Raw genomic sequence first — 19,543 nt, 5'->3', positions numbered from 1 at the left:
CGGGAGGATGTGGGACAGCCTCCCCGGGGCGGCCAGGGGTCCCAGCAACTCTCGATCCGCTGCAGGGGCAGCGCCCCACCCGCCCAGGTGCCGGATCGCAGGGGTCCCACGCTCCACGCCCCACATTCCCACGCTTTCCTTTCCAAAAGATGCCCGCGATTGAAGCTCAACGCTGGCTCAGATCCTCCAAGAGGAGGAGGAGGAGGAGGAGGCGAGGTCGCCGGCTGGGCCTCTGACATCTCAGGCTCCGAGCTCCGGCGGGGCGGCGCACACTCGCTGCGGACAGAGCCCGGCCCCGCACGGAAGGGACCGGCGGTACCCAGAGCAGCCGGCCGGGCCGCCGCCCCCGCCTCCCCCGCGGGACGAGGGGCCTGGGGGACGCGTCCCTGCCCCGGGCGAGCTCAGCGGGACCCCCCGTTCCTCAGGCGCTGTGCCGGGAGCGCCGCCCGGCCCCGCTCCCGCCGCCCCCGCAGCGCCGGCTCCGGCACGGCCGCCCCGCCGGCAGCGGCAGCGCCGGGAGCCGCGGGAGGGAGGCGGGGGCGGGGGAGGCGCTGCCGCCGCCGCCGCCGGGCGGGCTCCGGCCGCCCCGCACCGACGTCGGCGCGAAGCCCCGCCGCGCCCGGGGTGGAGCGGGGAGCGGGCGCGGCGCGGGAGGCAGGAGGCAGATGCTTCTCGAGGCGCAGCCCCGCCGGAGGGGCTCGACCCTGCCTAGTGCCTGTCCGCCCCCTCCGGGACTCGGGGACCCACCGGGCGGGCGTCGGGGAGCGGGCAGCGCCATGCGCCCCTCCGAGGAGTGAAGGGGCGGCCGGGCTGCTCCGGTGCGGGCGCGGAGCCGCCGCCGCCGAGGTGGCCCGAGGTGACGGGAGGCCGGGAGAGGCGCCGCGCCAGCGTCCGTAGCGCTGCCACCGTAAGTCCCGGCAACTTTGCCGCCTGCCCTTCAGCACCCGCTGCCCCCGGGAGAGCGGCGCGGGGCAGGCGGGGCGGGAGAGGCGCCGGGGTCCCGCGAACCCGCGGGGCAGGCGGGCAGCGGGGGGAGCGCAGCCTCCGGCTGGCAGTGCACCCAGAGATAGAAGGGGAAGAGGGAGAGGGCTGTAGGAGCTCCGAGCCCTGCTGCGGAGTGTGCGGTGCGCGCCGTGGGAAGGGGCAAGGGAAGGGCTGGAGATCGGGGCGCAGCGCGGGGATGGGGCGCGGCGGATCCCGGAGTTCCCGCTGCGGCTCCCGCCCTGGCGAGCGGGTCACTGCCGGTACCGTACCGGGTATAGAGCAGCCGCTCTCCGTGCTGGGAGTACAGCGCGTTTAAATGACACCTGAGTCACTAGTTCGTGCTTCTCAGGCACGTCAGATATTATCTCCGTGTCATTTTTCATCAGCTGGACCGATATCTGTACTTACTTTGGCGTTTCACTCCGCAAATGTAATAAACAACGTTAGTTGGTTTCAGAATATTGCCATTGATGACGGTAGATTGATGTATGAGGCTATTTACTGAATGTGTCCAAGTACAATATAGTGCCTGCCAATTTTGTCTTTAAATTGCTATATTGATTTCATTCTTGTAGGTTTTTTTGACAAGGTTAATGTAGTTGACAATTTGCAAAGGAAAGAAAAACTTCTTTCCTGAAGGTTTATTTTAGTTACAGAATGGCAGTTGTAGCTGAAATGATGAATGAAAAAAATCATTCATAAAAAGAGTAAATAGAAAGATGTGTATCCTAAGACCTCTTGAAGTCAATATTGTCGATATCTAACGGATGTCTTCCTGCCAATCTTTTACATGCACTGGCAACCCTTGAACTTCTTAAGGGTAATACAGTGTGTGATATTCTTCTCAGGAAGAACTAAGCACTTCAGAGTTAAGTAGTCTGATTAGAGGGAGTTTAGGATGAATTAAGCAAGACATCACAATATAATGCCTTTGCTTTTTTATAGGCACTAAATTAAGGTCTTGCTTCTGGTCCTATTCCCCTTCAGTGAGTGAAGGGTGATATTGTGGGGGGAACCCTTGTGTTTGGTCAGTGAAAGGGTCCCTGTGTTGCTCTAGGGCTGAGTGTATCAGGGCTGACCAGGATGACATTTCTTTGCTGCCAACAGCTCAAACTGCAGGTGGTGTTGAGTTGAAGAGGAAATTTAATACACCTCTCAGAATCCTAGGCATAATTGTCAAGTAGGAAAATTAAATACAGGAGAGCTAATACTTCATTGTAATTCCTTCAGACATATGATAACCTTTGCTGGTAGGCAACTTTTGCTAAGCTACCACTCTGATGCTTACTATAGTTGTCATATGCTAGCTGACATGAAGTAGTTCTGAATGAACTAAAATACTGTCTTTCTGTATCTACTGGCATGTATTAGAGTATGCAAATTTCATAAATCTTGGGTAGATGTTGGTCCTGTTAAGATAAATGGCAAAATCCCAATTAACCCCTCCAAAGGGTGGGTTTCACCATAGGTCTTCATTATCATTTATAGTGAGTGCCATCCAAATTTACTTAGAAATTCAAGTGGCAATGTTTAAATCTGGCTGGTGATGGCACTTCAAACAACTCTACATAGTACTGCTTTAGAAGCATGCAGAAGAGCCACACAGGTGTTAATAGTTGTTTAAAACAGCTATATAGAATAAACTGCATTGTGCTTTCAAGAGGAGTAGGCAGTTCAGATTTGTCTTACACTCCAGTTTTCATGTTTCATTAGACTCAATCACTTTTTCATAAAAAAGTCGGATTGCAGTTTGCATGTGCACCTTATTTTAACCAAGGTATTCAAGCAACACAGGGGGGACTATTTTCTGATGATTTTGTTTGTGGCAAAGAAGTTTAGAAGTAAACTGCTAAATATTTGAACTATTATAAAAATGTCAGCAAGCAACTGAGCCATGTTACTGTTTAGTTCTCTGCAGTTCATAAGCTTTGTTGAGAGATGAACTGGAGCATCTTTTCTAAAAATCTTACTGTAATAGTAATGAATAATATGTTTACAAGGATACCTTCATAAACTGACAGAATATAGTTTGGCAAACTTTTTCTTTGCATGTCTACAGCTGAGTGATTTTGAAAAGCATCTGAAAAAGTTGAGAATTTCCATTAATGATTAAAACAATGTTCTACAGAGGGTTTGATTTTTTTTATTTTTTTTTTTTATTCTAGCTGTCTTCTGCATCAAGATAAAATGGGAGAGTGTGTAAAACCCAGCCGGTTAATTTTAAGTCTGTATCTGTACACCTATATGAAGCTACATGTTATATGAAGACCTGTTACATAATAATAGTGGTGTGACCAACATAGCTGTCAGTAAATCCTACTAGTTTTTTATAAGTGAAAATGGAGGAAGAGAGAGAATATCATGATTCAAAGTTCCTGAAAAATCATTAGATAGGAAAAAAGACTTTTCTATGCTTATTTTTTTTCCAATGCATGCAAATAGAACTTTTGGGAAAATAAGCAACTAAATAATTGAGCTATAGTTGACTGAAAGTTATGCTAGCAAATACAATGAAATTCAGTTTTAAAAGTGATAGTTGGTTCATGTATTAGTAAGTTGGTAAACTTGGTTTTGTTTTATTTCTGGTAATAAACGTTTGGTTCCTAACTGTTTTCATTTGTCAGTATTGAAACTCATATTAATGTGGGCACAGATCTCACCTGGGCCTTTCAGGAGCAATCCTGTTATGTGCTGAGCACTTCCAACCACTGTTTGTGTTAGGGTGGCATCCAGTCAGCTCCCTTCCTACACACACAGAGTTAAATTCACTCTCTTGAAAAATTTGCAGTGTAAATAGTCAAGAGGGTCTAAGACATCTTGCCAAAGGCCAGATGATGATCTGGGTTTCAAACATGAATAGTCTGTACGTAACAATGGGAGATTGTGCACCTTTTAAGAAGATTAAATGTTAATTGATTCTTTGATAAAGGTACCCAGAAATGAATGACCAATACCTTAAGGCTGTATGTTATTTCCCACTGATCTTATTTTCTTCAGTATTAATCTGTATATTTAGTAACATTGGCCTTCAATAGAACAGCATATAATTACACATTGTTTTATATTGGTTTTTGTTCTTATACCCACTTTCCATTTGACATTGCTTTTAGCCACTTCAATGGAGTGAATTTTGAAGTAGTTTAAATGAAGAGACACACTGAATTGCTCCCATGAAGAACTACCTAATATAAGATAACAATAGCAGAGGGACTTGTCCATGTCTCAGTTAAGAATGAGCACTGCTAACAATGTTGGGCTTCACCTGGAAGTTCCAACTGGAAAATCCAAGTTTCCTGCTAAGTTACAGCCTTTTCAGATGGACACCTTTTTAATCAAGGTGGTATCCACAGATACTGCAGGAATCTTTCTTCAGGGCATCTTCTGAAACCGAGGATGTGGTATTGCCTTGCCAGAGAGCCTGTGAGCTGTTCATTTGGCACCATGATTTTGAGGTGGCTCTCAGTTAAGGAGTATGGGAAGGACCTGGGGGTGATAATTGCCCCCTGGTAGTGAGCTCCTTTTGACTCTTTGTGCTGCTTTGTATGGGTGTATGCAAAGATTTACCACTTAACCAAGGAAGTACAAGAAATTTAGGTGTTCAGCCATAAGAAGAAAGTGTAGTCACTGGTCATAGTTGATTAGGGGATAACACTGGGAGCAAGAGTTCATATCAAGCACATCAGAGGTATGCTGCAGTATATTTTTCCATGGTTCCCAAAGTGCCTTTGGAATTAGGATCATGTGGTAGACAGTAGAACTGAAACCAGTTTTAGCAATTTACATGCTGAAGTGTAGTCCTGAAAGGTGACTTTCTACAAGGATCAGATTAACCTGTGTACCAGAGACTGAGGAAACGTGAGGAGGAAGACTCCAGGGTCCAGGGGATGGATGGATGGCGCAGTACTCATTTTCTTATCTGTCAATATTGTACACAAAACCAACTGAAACATGAAGTCCATGTAAGTGCACCTGATCTACTGCACCTCAACATGATGGCCATACTCCTTTTCCCAAAGTGATCATGTGGGGTTCAGGAAAGGTGACATGATGTGGCACCTGGACCCTGGCTTTTTTATTATTTGTAATATAGAAGACCTGACACTGATTTGACAGAATGACTGTTCTCACCACACTCTTAGGAGTGTTTTTGGAAATAGGCATCCATTTCAGTTTAATATGTTGCATTTCAATGTTGCAGTTTCATGTGACATTGTTTAGTAAATAATTTCTTGCTTGGTCATATCCAGCAGTGTATATAAGAACCAAATCACTTTGCCTGTGGTTTTTGATAAATAACATTAACTATTACCAAGAGTTAGATGAATAATACATTCTATGAATTTGAATAAATAAGCAGAGTTGTCTTCTCAGAGTTAAGCTGACAATTAAAAATACCTCTTTTTAATATATTACATGCCTCTGATAACACAGTATTGCCATTACAAATATGTCAAAGCTTCATGATTAAGACTGTGCTGAGATATACTTGTAAAAGAAAAGCTAACTAAACTTCTATTTTACCTTTTTATTAGTGACTGAAATGAGATTCCACATTTGGCAGTGTCCTTTCAAAGGTCAACTACATTTTCTGCTTGTGGTTTTTTAATAATGAAATATTTACTTGCTTTTCAGTGCTCACATAACAAAAACCGCTGTAATTCATGGCACTGTTTAGAGCTTGATGGAAGACAGAGAAAGGTAACCACAGACTGAATAATTTCATAGAGTGAATTAGCCACTTCTGTTTCTCTCAGGCAGCACTGAGGCATTAACTAACATCAGAAAGCTCAAGTGACTGACTGTAGCATCTAAGCCATGATGTATGCAGATGGATGACTCTTTTTTTAGTCTTGATTTCCCTCCAGCTGATATCACCAATGCATGTTAACTACTTAGAAAAATCACAGGTAGCTCTTTAGTTGTATTTTATTTGTATCTTGATGTTCCCTACAAGTTTTGTGTGCCAGAGCAGTTATCTGCAGCAAATCTAGCTATCATGATTTAAGTGAATCATAGAATACCAGGTTGGAGAGAAGCTCAACACGAGCTGGCCTTGTTCTGGTGCAGCCCAGAAAGTCAGATGTGTCCTGGGCTGCACAGAAATCAGCGTGAGGTCACAGGAGGTGAACCTCCCACTCTGTTCTGCCCTTGTGAGACTCTACCTGCAGGGCTGCATCCAGCTCTGGGACCACCAACATAAGAAGGATATGAACCTCTTGGAGCAGCTCTGGAGGAGGAATGTGAAGTTGATCAGAGGGCTGGAACAGCTCTGCTGTGAGGACAGACTGAGAGTTGGGGCTGTTCAGCCTGGAGAAGAGAAAGCTCCAGGGAGACCTTATAGCAGCCCTCCAGTACTTAAAATGGGTCGACAGGAGGGCTGGAGAGTGATATTCTACAAGGGCATGTAGTGATAAGACACAGGGGAATGCCTTTAAACTGCAAGAGGGCAGATTTAGATTGTATCACAGGAAAAAACTTTAGATAAGAGTGGTGAGACACTACTCTTGCCCAGAGAAGTTGCGGATGCTGCATACTTGGAAGTGTTCAAGGCCAAGCTGGATGTGGCTTGTGATCTGTAAAGAAGCAACATGAGTCCTCAAAATGATTTTTCTGTTTAAATTTACCCCCGCTATGGTTCAGTGCCAAACTGGTGATGTTTTACTCTTCCTTCAGTACAAAATCTCTTTACGTCTCACTTTTGCACAAGCTGTGTTCTTTTGAGCAGACCTATCACCATGTGACTTTTTTCCAACTTTATTTGATATATGTCTCTGTTCACATAACCTTAGTGACCTGCAGCCTTAGTCTGTAGCTTGTGATCTGTAGTCTTAGTTACCTGTACTCTGCAGGTGCTTCATCACTAGTCCCCTCTCTTGCTTTTCACTTCCTTTTCATGGTTGAAACATGGTGGTGTAATTTGCCATATGCCAGCTAAAAAGCAGATGGTAAGCATCTCTTAATGGATAAGTGTGATTCCTCATGGAAGGGGTATGAATGCTGTCCCTCAAAGTTACAATTCTTTTTATGTTATGGGCTAGCACTATCCATTGTAGCAAAATGAACACAGAAGATATTAGATGACCTTTACATTGCCATGTATAGACTATATACTCATATTAGCTATACTAGCTCACTAAACAGGGTGAGCATTTTATACTCCTAAATATGCTGTGTGCAATCTCATCCAGCCTTAAATATTGAAGGACAGGAGAGAGAGGATGCTCACAATTCCATTACTTGGACTGTTTGGAGAAACTCTCTAAAATTTTTTGGATTTGGTAAAAAAAGGTGTCTAAGAATGATGAGTGTCCTCGTGTGGCTAGAAGTTGGATCCTTCTGGATAAGAACTCCTTTTGTTCTCACCAGCCAATCCAGCTCTTGGATCTTCATTTTCTTCATTTTCTTTTGTCTTCAAAACAATACAGAAAGGGAAGGTAGGTTTACTGCTTTTATCTTCAGTTGTGCTGTTGCTGCAGAGGGAGAAACACTGGATTGAAGGATATGGGACATAGAAATAGCATCAAATAACACAAAATTTAAAGAGTGAAATGTTTTGGAGGAAAGGGAAAACTCAGAAGAAAGTTTTGAATGCTATAGGCACATGAGCATTTGGTGGTAGAGATGAACTGGGAAGTTATGCTACAAAATGCCTGATTAACTAATAGATAGCAGTGTCTTCCATTTACCTATATTGTAGCAGGGGAAATTTCATTTACATTTCAAAGGGCAGTTGAGTCAAACTAGCTTAGAGAATCACTGGCAAATCTTTGGCTTTGCTTCAGGGTGTTTAAGAACATTGAGAAACTGAAAGAGTAAGCCATAGACAGTTGATCACAGGCCCCTTACTGTGCAGAGTTGTACTGCTTGGAATTTAGCAAGTCCTCTAAGCTCTGGCCCTGATTAAAACTCGGTGATAGGGAACAAATGGTGTGAGTGGAGATTTCCTTAAATGTTCTCGAGGCCATTTCCACAACTACATACTGCTGAAGGGTCTGACTCTAAGCCTTTGAGCTATTTTGTGTTAGAATACAATGTTTTCTTCTGTGTTCAAATGTTGCCAAGTACGTTTTGGGTTGAAGCAGGATCATGTAATAAATAATAATCATTGTTACCATATGTTCTCACAGATAAAGCAGATCCAGTATATTCTTGTCAGATGTTTTTTCTTGCATTTTTTGGTTTTATTGTCTCAGGGTATTTGATAGTGTGTACTTCCTAAAGACTGGAGTAATTTCAGCACTGAAAAGAAAACAAGCATGTGTGGATTTATGTGTTTAAATGCCTGCTGACTTTATTGGCAATCAGACCTGAAATGTTTTGGAAGAAAAGTGTTTATCCCTTGAAATGCCTGATGTAATCAGAGGTCATCACTGGAGAAATCAGTAGGTAGCCACCAATATATTTATCACTTCTTTTTCATCTGCTGTTCAGATGTACATGCAGAATAATAAGCCAAGCCCACTCCAGCACTTTGTCACTGTTGTAGCTATTTGAGTTGTCTGCACAGTGACAGAAATTACACAAATCTTTGCATTTAAACTAGCAGCCCCCCCTTTAATAAGAGAAAAAGAAGAGGGGCTTAAATGGCCTATAGTGCATAAGAAATGAGTGTGATTAAGCCAGAAGGAGTGTTGTATGCACTGTATGCAGAAAGGGTCCTGAGGAACCTCAAATATTAACTGAAAGTATCTCCATCTTCTTGCAAAATATTGGGACACTTTGTTGCCTTGATGCTTTATTAGCATCAAAGCCTATAATTTATCTACTTATTTACATAACTTGCAACACATGGTCAGTATATTACTTGCTGTAATGTGAATCATCAAATGCTCCAGACATATCACATACCACATCAAAGAACATGTTTGATGGGAGGTTTCTTGAAGTGATGACTTGTATTTTTTTTCAACTGATATGTAATTTCACATGGAGAAATCACACAGGTTTAATATTAGAAGAAATTTAGTTATGCCAATTACTTCAGTGTAGAATTTAAGAAATTTCAGAACTAATTTTACTATTGAAAACTTTCTTTTTTTTCAGAAGTGAAAACTAAACATATGAATTAATTACAGGATTTTAAAAATAAAATCTTGGGTTTAATATCATTATAAAGTACTTTGCAAGTGAACAAAATTTCAGTTATGTATAAAAATTTTTATATTAAAACACTCTTTTAATTTTTTAAATATCACTGTAATATGATAAGTGTCTTGAACTCTACAGCAGACGTGGTTTGAATGGATAAGGGTGCAACAGACTGGAGGAGATATTGGGAGAGAAAACAACCTTATTCAGAGTGTATACTTATTATTAAAAAAAAAAAAAAAAAAACAAAACAAAAAACTATCTTCAGTCTGTTGGATTTATTTGGGAAGTTTTAGCCAGATAATTTTCACAATCTCTGAAGATCTGAATATCTCCTCTGGCGCATGATATATTCCTTTGCTTGCATTCACAAGTTCTGGTCGCCCTTTTTGCCTGAGAAGTTCTTGTGCTACCATGCACTGGAAAATGGACTTGGCAGTAGATGGCTTCTGAGTCAAGACTGAACCTTCCACATTTGTGTAAGAACACACCCACACATGTTCAGCCCAGATCTTCTAGAGCTTCCCTCTGCAGTCACGGTTTTGAGGTAGTATAAGCCAGTTTGTGCCGCCTAAGAGAGAACTGAGAGAAAATGCCTAAAGTACAAAAACAAAAAAAAAAGCAGGAAGAGGTATAAACAGTATGGAAAATGGTAATGGTTTCACACGTGGAAGAAGGATACCAGAATTAGGAGTTAGTACTGAGGACCAGTAGAGTGTGGAGTTGGGGCAGGAGTCATTTGAGAAGGGCAAGCTTGTGCAACGTATTAGATGCTGAGGGATAAACTGACATTTCCAGAAACAGGCATTTAGAGACTGGTTGGGAATAGGAACTTGCAGGACATCAGAACATTAGGAGGAAGATGCATTGGAAAAGACAGAATTACCTCCCCTCTTCCCCACTAAATATATTGGAGTCATGAAGCTGGGAAAATGAGTGTTAAGAAGGGGAGAAAGTGAATGCCCGGGAAAGAAATTCAAACTGCAGTGGGAGAAACCTTGGAAGGAACTAGGTCTGACTAGGAATTGTAAATGGTACTGAAAGGATGGAGAGTGGAAAGAGGTGAGAAGAAACAGCTAGTGTCTGTGAGGAGACATGAGTACAACAGAAAAAAGTTCATGATGGAGAAGCTCAGAGTAGAAAGAGGCACCATCCTTGACAATGCACCAGTGATACATGACCTGCCAGTCTCACCCATATTCTGCTGTCAGCACACATCTGTGAAGAATTTTGGTGAAGAACTTCTGCAGCAGAGTTTAAAGGCCCTAGTCTCTCACAGGAGCCATTTTCACCATGTGTAGTTAAAACATTTGTGTAATGGGTTTATTGTGTCAGGCTTCAGTGGGTATGGTACAGAAGCTGTCTGGGAAGCTAATTAATTTTAGCAACTCTTTTAGTTCAGCACATTCAGTGTGTGAGCAGGACTTGCAGACTGTAAGCTATGTACCGGTCTTTATGATAGTAATTTAAACCAAGCTGACAGACAGAAACTGGAGAAAATTTTATGTTACTCACACAGAAAAAGGGCTCTTGGAAGAAGAAAGCTTCATTTAATGCACAGGTTTGGTTGATGGAATCTTATTTTTTGCTGGACTTCAGGCAAAGAATGAGGAAGGTCCTGCTTCTCATACGATTTTGTACAGAGATGAGAAGTTTTGTAGACATCTCTAAGGCAAAAGTTTTGAAGCAGACAGGAAATGTGGATAGACAGTTGGAGCAATTTGAAGTGTATGGTTTCAGAGAGAGAAATTCTCTGTTGAGTAAAGAAATGTTAGGAAAGCTGAAGACCTACTGAGTCCTTTGGTGTGAGTGAATCAACCAGCTGAAATTGATTAAAAATAGACTCTTTTTGCTGAGGGGAGATAAAAATGAAATAAAAGTATGAATGTTAGTGGAGGAGACTTGAGCATCCTAGAATACCACTAAAATAGCTAGAAAATAGAAGATACAGATGAGGGGACATTTGGTGATGACATGTAGATGATAAAATGTGGGTCAGCTGTCATTTGTGTGCACAGTCCCACAGAGAAGCACCAACCAAAGTTCACATTAGAAGCATGGTCCAGAGCCACAAACCCAGCAAGATGCCAGTGAGCATGGGAGTATCATAAAATGAAAAATGAAAAGCAGGTGTTTAAGAATATGGATGTTAAATACTACAAAGCAAACTGAGGAGATCAAAGGTGAAAAGTGTGCAGCTGAAGAATGTTGCTGGGGAAAGCAGCCAGGAGAAATGTTGATGTTAAAAAAAGGAAATTTATAGTGGTGAGATATACATCTTTTCAAATAAATTTAGAAAAAGTAAAGCCATAAAAATGAGCATCAGTACTGGGGACAAGTTTTGGGACTAACTTTAGGAAAAATTGAATCTGTGGCATACAACACAGCTAGTAATATACAAAAACATTTATCCTATGCAGATAAAAGTCCAAAGATACAAGTAAACATCCAGATATCTCTATAATAGACACCCCTGCAGAAATCATTTTGCATCGAAAGGTTAGCTATGCATTAAATTTGATAAATTCATTACAAGCAGTAAAATCTGGAAAAAAATATTTGGCCTGGCAGGCCTGTGTAATGGTTTATGAGTGTGTTTGAAAACAGAGGATGTTAACTGCTTGCTGCAGAATCTACCTAGAAGGCAGTACCAGAAGTGCACTGCTCTGTGATAGCTATTTCCACTGTGAGCCCCTTGGCAATAAGATGTTAATTAGAAAAGTGAAGAAGCCATGGGAAAGGGTGCACTTGATGATGGCAGTAGAGAAGAAAAATGATAGGGTATTCCACATATGCATAGATATTAAAGATCTTTAAGGCAATGAATCAAGAACAAATCAACTCAAGAACAATCATGCAATCATGCAGGAACAAAACAACCCACTCATGCTAAATGTCATCACTTCCAGGCCCTCTATAACAACCAAATTCATTATGTTGGATGCACAGTTTGATACTGGAAAGTCTGATAAGACAAGGAGAGCAGCTAATTAGTGCTTTCCGACACTTCATCCAGAAGGCAATGTCTCAGAAAATCTGCTGGTAAATTGTTTGCACATGATATATCGAAGAAGAAAGGTCTTGGAATAGCAGAATGTCTCACACTCTTACCAGAGTGAAGGCCACTAAAATCTGGTAGTGTTAATCACATGATACTGGGGACATTTAGAAATCACAGTCAGATCCAAATCATTAGTGAGCAGATGAGTGGTAACAGTAGAGAGTGCTCTGCTGGAATGGATTGTCCAGAGAAGCTGTGGAATTCCCCTCCTTGTGGAGGTTCAAACTAGCCTGGATATGACTCTGAGTAAGCAGATCTAGCTTTGAAGTTAGCCCTGCTTTGAGCAGGGGGCTTAGATTATCTCCAGAGGTCCTTTACAGCCAATTTTATTCTATGACTCAGGGAATTACTGTGGTCTGGAAAGGAGGCATCCAGGCATCTCCAAAAATGGGAAAAAGGAAAAGAGCTGTAAGCACCGATCTCTCCAAAGGAAATTAAACTCAGAGTAGGGTAAGCAACTCACCTGCTAAAGAGCAGAAATTATGTCATCTTTGTAAGAACTTGAAGGAGGAACAGGCTTTTATGTGCAATTAAAAATGGACTAGGAAATTTAGAAAATAGACACAGTTTACCTTGAAATAAAAGGCAACATGCCATGGGAAAATACCTCTACAGGATGTGCTGCATGAGCTGTGGACATTGCAATAGTCATGTACATTTATGCAACATTACAAAAGCCCAATTCACTGTCAGCTGTCTTTTAAATGTTTTTCCTTCCATGTATTAGATATTGCTCCCTCATCCTCCATGTGTATGATATGCTGAGCTACTGAAAGCAGGTGGTAAGTTTAAGAGGTCTTTGATTAAGGAAAAAAAGGCCAACTCATCAATGCAACATTATGTCATACTAATGTTATCTCTCACCAAACAGCAGTAGTTTGGAGGTTAATTATTTGTCAGTGAAGCATTTATACTGCAGAAATGAGCACCAAGGAAAAAGCCATGAAGACAAATTCATAAATCTGTTTACCATGAAAGGTTTTATGTATGTACAATAAATGAGATCCACTGATTACCAGTGATAAAGTATTGAATCACTTTTCTTTAAGTGGGCACTGTTCATCCTTAAAAACCCAGGGAACAAGGATTCCAAGAGCAAAAGAAGTGTGAGAACCAGCATTTAAAACTGTAGTAACTATTACCAAAAAAAGCTAAATAAGGGTTATGCAAGTAGTTTCTAACTTTGGAGTTACCTTTATAATCTGGAGAAGCTTTAATTATGACTTTATTACATGAATTTGGAGACTTAAAAAAAACCCAGAAAGCTAAATAGAATACTCTTGAGAGCTAATGTTAAAGCGATCTTAATGCTGCTGAATAAAGCTCATCAATTTTCAATAAGGTGGAGTCTGACAGCAAGTCTGTTAGTGTTCGGGTTTAATGCTAGTGCATGAAGAACTTGCATTTTCTCTGTGGGTCATTACCATTAGCCTGATAAAAGAAGTACATCTCTGTTCTTCATACTTGATTCCTTTTAAGGTATTTTTTTCAGAGCAGATTTCACACACTGCAAGAGAAATGAAGGGGTGCTAGGGCATGAGGCAGCTCCCACAGCTGAAAGAACTGCCATCCTGTCAGAGACTGAAATGTGTCAGGGGCAGGTTTTTCTGTGACAGGACTAACACAGATGTGATCTGGAATTCAAAGCAGTTAAAATAGGGGATCCTGTAAAGTATCTTAAGATACATTTTTACTTTTAAGACAACTCTACAATTTTTATAGGCTTTCATACCTGTGTCAATGTCTGTTTATAAAGAGAGGAATATCCTACTGGTGAAATCCTTTTTGGTACACTGACTTCCTCAAAAATTGCTGAATCCCAAAGCAATAGGATTATGTATGAAGAACTCGCAGTTAAAGGTAAAGAAAGAGAGAGACTTTTGGAGACCCCTTCAGATAGCCACACATCTATTTGAGAGAGATATCTAGTCATAAACTGCCTTTCCTCTTTCTCCATTTTGCTTAATTTCTACATGATTATTCCTGAGCAGTTTTCTCCTTCTTAATTGTCTTTGATATTTCAGGATAATCCTTGGGTATGGAAAAAGTATGAGGGTGGCAAATTTGAGAAGTTATATGTGGTGTCCTTAAAAGTCAGTAATTTAGATTTTTTTTTTCTTATAATTTTATTAAAGCAGCATTTCACAAACTATTTTCCACAGCATCCTCATTCTAAGTGAAATTTTAGGGCAAAAAGAGCAATTAATAAGCATTTCCAAACAGGACAAACAAAGAACTTCTTGAGTATACAGGCTTACTTGTGTGATGTGACTTTTTCCAAGAGGTGAAAAAGGGAAATCTATCTACATTGTCTATTTAGGTAGAACTAGGGGTTTCTGTGGCCACTTAAAGTATGCTCTATATGCTGTGCTATGACAAAGGAATGAAATAGCAAAAAATCATAGAGCTGCCCAGGAGTGTGAGGTTAGAACACGGTAAGTAGGCACATCCTGGGTTGGGTGAGAAGAAGGAACTGTGTGTTGGTGGATAAAAGCACATCTTTACTGTTACCACATCAGTTACTGCACCAAATGCTTCTTCCAATTACAAAAAGAAGGATGCTCTTAGAAGACGTATTGATGCTTCTTTTAAAACTAAGTAAGCCAACTCCGTGACCCCTTGTATTTCACACTTGTTATATCAAAGCCTTAACTCTTCCTTGAAAAGAGTTGATTCATATGAAGTCCTCTTTGTACTGCCAGTGTAGCAAACAGTGAAAATAGTGAAAATGAGAATAGGATCTAACACAAAGACTTAAAATCTACTTATATAATTCATATTTATTTGCATTAATCTGTTAGTGGAAAGAAGTCTGGAGAAGGTAGGTATAGATGTAATCCATGATTGTTTCAAAGTCTTTTAACTCTGCTAGAATAGAATAAATTGATCTGGGTGGTGAATGAGAATGTGTCCCTCTGTTTTTTAGTACTCTTTAACAAGATATGGGCAACAGCTACACACTTTTCTGAAGGTTTATGTTTAATAATGGAGACTATAAACTCATTCCAGTTCTTAGGATTTTTCTGGTATCTTGCACTCCACAATTGGAAGGGCTGTAAGACATAAGTATACTTGGCAGTTTCGTACTAGAAAACAATATTTTAAATAACAAGAAAACCCAGTAGTTGGGGAAGAATGTAGTGGCTGAATAATTAAACAACAGGGCTGAAATAATCTCACAAACCCAAGAAATACAAACTCAAAGCTGAAACTTTTCTTTTTTGACTTTTCTTTTTGACCACACCTAAAGCAAAGCCTTATTTTCCTCTAAAACATGATATTAATTCCATCATGTTTGCTTGTGTGCAGCTCTGCATGTGTGTGCATATATTGCATTTTTTAATTGTTTAATTGTTTCATTTTCAATGGAAAGCCTGGACAGTACCTGTTAGCCTAATGGAGGAGAATAGAAAGAATGATAAACAGATTTTAAGATGCAGCCTTCTCATCAGGAATAGAAGCACCAGGGGGAAACAGTTAATAGGAAAATAAAAGAATAAATGCTCATGAAATATGGCTACTGCTGCTGCTCCTACTACAAGAGAAAAAAAGAGGCACAAAACCCCAAGCTTAAGGAGCACTGAGAGGTTTTAATTTTAAATTTTCTTAGTCCAATTTTAGGGAGCTACCCTAAAAAGCATTCTTTTTCAGTTTTGTCAGATCTACTTCATCTACCTCTCCAATCACTTGCTGGAGGTTGATGAGGTGCCCGGTAGGTGGCATCCTTTTAACACAGTGCTGGCATCAGTTGGTGTGGGTTGAGGTTGTTTGGGGTTTTTTTAGTTAAATGCAGTTTTTTTAGTTTTTTTAGTTTTCTGCAGAATTTGAATGGATTATCACAGAATTGGCACATGCAGAAGTTATGTTGTTGTGAGGCCTTTTATTCAAGGCTCTCAAATTTGGCATTTCCAAGTTTAAAAAAATCTTTATTTAGAAATCTAAATGGAAGAAAGAGAGAGAGAAAGTGTTTTCCCTCATTGGTTCAGAGCAAGTTTCTGAGGGAGTTTACAATGAGCTACATGTTCACAGCACCTCCTGAAATCACTCTGTGTTTTCTGACTTGAGGGCTCTGGTCTAAATTAAAGACTTGGTTCCAGAATGTGATATCTAGATTAGGATATCATATCATCATTTGAGCAATTGATGCCTGAAATTGTGACATCTTACCATCTGCATTTAATTTACCTCTATTGCATTTTGTTCATTTTTGAGAAGTATTCTTTTTTTTCTTCCTAAGAAACAATGCTCATGATAGCTGGGGAAGTCTGTGTGGTCACAAACCCCTCAGTGTTTGCACACAGTTCCACATGAGAATGATGTTATCAGAGGTAGTTTGAACAAGGACATGCTCTGGGCTGTTAGTGTTTGGCACAGGGCATCAGTGTCTGGTGCCAGCTATCCATTCAGTTAAAGCAGTGCCCCCTCTGAAAGTGCACAGAGAATTCACAGGCTGATTGCAGGTGGAAAGAAAACCTCCTTAACTTGTTCAGAAACATGTAGTGGATGAGGATGTTGAGTAGCCAGGAATATCTGGGTATGTCTTGAGAAAGTGTTTGCAAAGAGCTGTTCTTCAACTTGAGCTTCACCTCCTGGTCTGCTTGAAGGTTCACCTTGCTTGGAGGAGAAAAGCAGCAGAAGTTCATTGTGGCTGGAAAGAAGACCAACAAAAAAGGTTCTCAGATACTGTCTAGTAATATAGGATCTGAAATAAATGCACTTGGTACCTGAACAAGTCTCATCAGTTCCAAAGCTGTCTTTGCACAGAATAGGATTGACAGATCTGTATCAAATTGAACATTGAGGGGGGTTTTAAACACTTTCCTGCAATTTACTACTCTGATGTTTGTGGATTGACATGGGGATAAAGATGCCATAGTGTTCTCTGCCAATCTAAACTGGTCCAGTTGTATCTACAAGTCCTGGTACTGTAATAAATCAATTATATTGCCAATTTGCATCAGATTGAGAGGTCACTGAGAAGTGAGGTTTAAAAAAGTAAGTTTAAGATACTGGCCTATTACATTTCTTCTGTTATTTGTTCTGAATACATATATATTATCCAAAATTGTGTTGAAGATGTCATATTAAGGGGAATACAGCTGTTTTTATATTCTCTATACATGTGCACTCAGTGGTGTGCTTTTCACATACACACCAATCAAAGAGTCCACCTCTATAACTTCTTCCATCCCTGACTACTTTGCCTGGGACAACCTATCCCAGGGAAAACTCCCCAAAAGACAAAAGCAAAAAAAGGATGTGGATTTTTTTTCTTCCTAAGAAACAATGCTCATGATAAATATTTATTTGTATATTCATTATAAATATTTATTTATAAATATTTAGAAATATTTAAGTAAATATTTGTTTATATATTTACTCTGGTAAATATATAAATAAAAACAATATTTCCAGAGCTAGAAAATTCCATTAAAAAAAAAAGTATGGGAAAACTTTTTAGTGCAATTGTCAAAAAGTAGTACCACATTAAATGAATATGTCTGAGGACTACAAGGGTAATTTTCTAACCAAATGTGAAGTGCAAAGTCATATTCCCGAGTCTGCAGACAGACAATCTCTGTTTATCTGCTGCCAACCATAACTTTCCCAGGTTGTACCAGGCTGAAATTCATAGGATAGGATCACACCCTCTCTTCAGAGCGTGAGTGGCAGTGTATGAATCAAGTCAATTTATAAATCTGCTGCTGCTGTCTGGAAAAAGCTCAGTGGAGCTGAATTAGTAGCATCAGGGGAAGGACCCCAGTAAGTAATGTTTCAGGCCTGGATGGACTGATAGTCTTCTGAAATAAGCAGGCTGCTGGAGGAGAGTGAATGGGCAAAATTCCTTCCTCGTTTGAACTTAGAGGGGGAATGGAGTTCCAATATTTGAGACAGACATGGGGGAGAGACATAATAAAACAGAGAACACCTCGGGGCAGTGCTCTCTTGGATGTCACAGCATAGACCATTGCAGCAGACAGAGATATTTGTCTCAGCCCTTGCTCAATGATGCTCCCAAGCTGCTTTAGTGACTCATCTTCATTGCTGATGTTGAAGCTGTAGGTGTCTGGTAGCAAGGACTGTCTGTAATCATAACTCGAGCTCTGTGGCAATTGCTTAACAAATCAGCAGCCTGTTCAGTGCATCTGTCACAGCTTACTGTGCAGGCATGGAGAGCTGTGCTCACACAGCCCCCAGGGACGTTTCACATCCTCAAATGTTGTAACTTGGTGCTAGATCTGGCTGAGGGGTGCAGAGCCCAGCATTGCTGAGCAGGTACCTGAGGAGGGTCATGGAGGGAAGTTTCTTTTCTTTCCAATAAAGGTACTCTTTTTTGCTTGCTAATAAGTTGTCTGTAGGACAGACTCCCACCATATTTAAGCAAACTGAGGTCCAGTTTGAAGAAAGAAAGAATTATTGAATGCCTCAATGCAGAATTAATTATGTCAGATTCTACAGGAACATTTATCCCTATGAATTATTAAAGTTTTTTTAAACTATCATCTGTCTCCGAGTAGTTGAAACCTACTCTCCAGGGCTCTTCAAATACCAAACCAAAACACTGTTCCCATCCCAGAAGACTTACCAGCTAAGCCAAGAGACAGATGTACTCCATGTGGATAGAAACGGAGATAGTTTTATGAGAGACTGCAGTTAATAGCAACGTATTCAGTAATGCTACAAGTTTATTTGTAGCACTTCTTTTGTGGCAGATGTTTCAGAAAATGCAGCAAAGTTTAATTATACAGTCAGTTAATTAAGAAATTATAGCAGGCACTGAATGAAATTAGGGGCTATAATAAGGAAGTGTAAGTTTTTTATAGATCAACTTTAAAAACAGTGTGAGTAAAGCTGAGAGACTGAGAGGGCAGGAAAAGAGACAATAGGATGAGTCAAGTAGGCTTTTGACACAGCATTGTTCAGTATGAATAAAGAAGTTATGGCAGATTTATAGTTATTAGATAGTATAAGAAAACATGGATTCAAAAGAAAACCTGATATTAAAAGAGAAAGTATGGAAGAGATTAGAAGATGGACTGGAGCAAGTACGTGGAGAGTTTGAAATTCATTTTAAAATGAATTTTTAAAAAATGGTACATTGATAAAGTTAAAAGAGAATGTATAAATAGGTACAGGTCTTCAAGTTGGCAAAAGTCTTTCTAGACAGCTCAGTCCTGGAACTTGAGTCTTGTAATGGGTCACAATAAATAGCTGCACTGGATAAGCTGACCAAAAAAACAACTGTGAAGGCCCTTTTATGGCCTTTTCTCTTATACTATTTGTTTGAAGGTAATATTTCTTTAGATTACATCTGTATTTGGTGATACCTCAGGTAGATTTGTGGCTGGATTGCTGTATTGGTGTTTGCCTATCCAGTAGATTACTGGGGTTTTTCTATTTTGTTTGTTT

At 40.5% G+C, this 19,543-nt stretch overlaps 1 protein-coding gene across 3 annotated transcripts in view; it reads left to right on the top strand.

Moving 5' to 3' along the window:
- CALCR (calcitonin receptor) overlaps nt 1-19,543 on the top strand; it is a 156,013-nt gene that overhangs the window by 340 nt on the left and 136,130 nt on the right. The window contains exon 1 of one of the 3 annotated variants that reach the window (XM_005480248.4): nt 766-907. The exons of 1 other annotated variant lie outside the window; for it this stretch is intronic. The gene's annotated coding sequence lies outside the window, so the exon portion shown is untranslated. Of the gene's footprint in view, nt 1-765; nt 908-19,543 lie in introns of those variants that run through there. One more of the 3 variants, XM_014270548.3, reaches the window with a different exon arrangement.

The sequence above is a fragment of the Zonotrichia albicollis genome, chromosome 1, assembly GCF_047830755.1.
Source record: "Zonotrichia albicollis isolate bZonAlb1 chromosome 1, bZonAlb1.hap1, whole genome shotgun sequence".
NCBI classification, from domain to species: Eukaryota; Metazoa; Chordata; class Aves; order Passeriformes; family Passerellidae; genus Zonotrichia; species Zonotrichia albicollis.
This window is presented reverse-complemented; position numbering and strand designations above follow the sequence as displayed.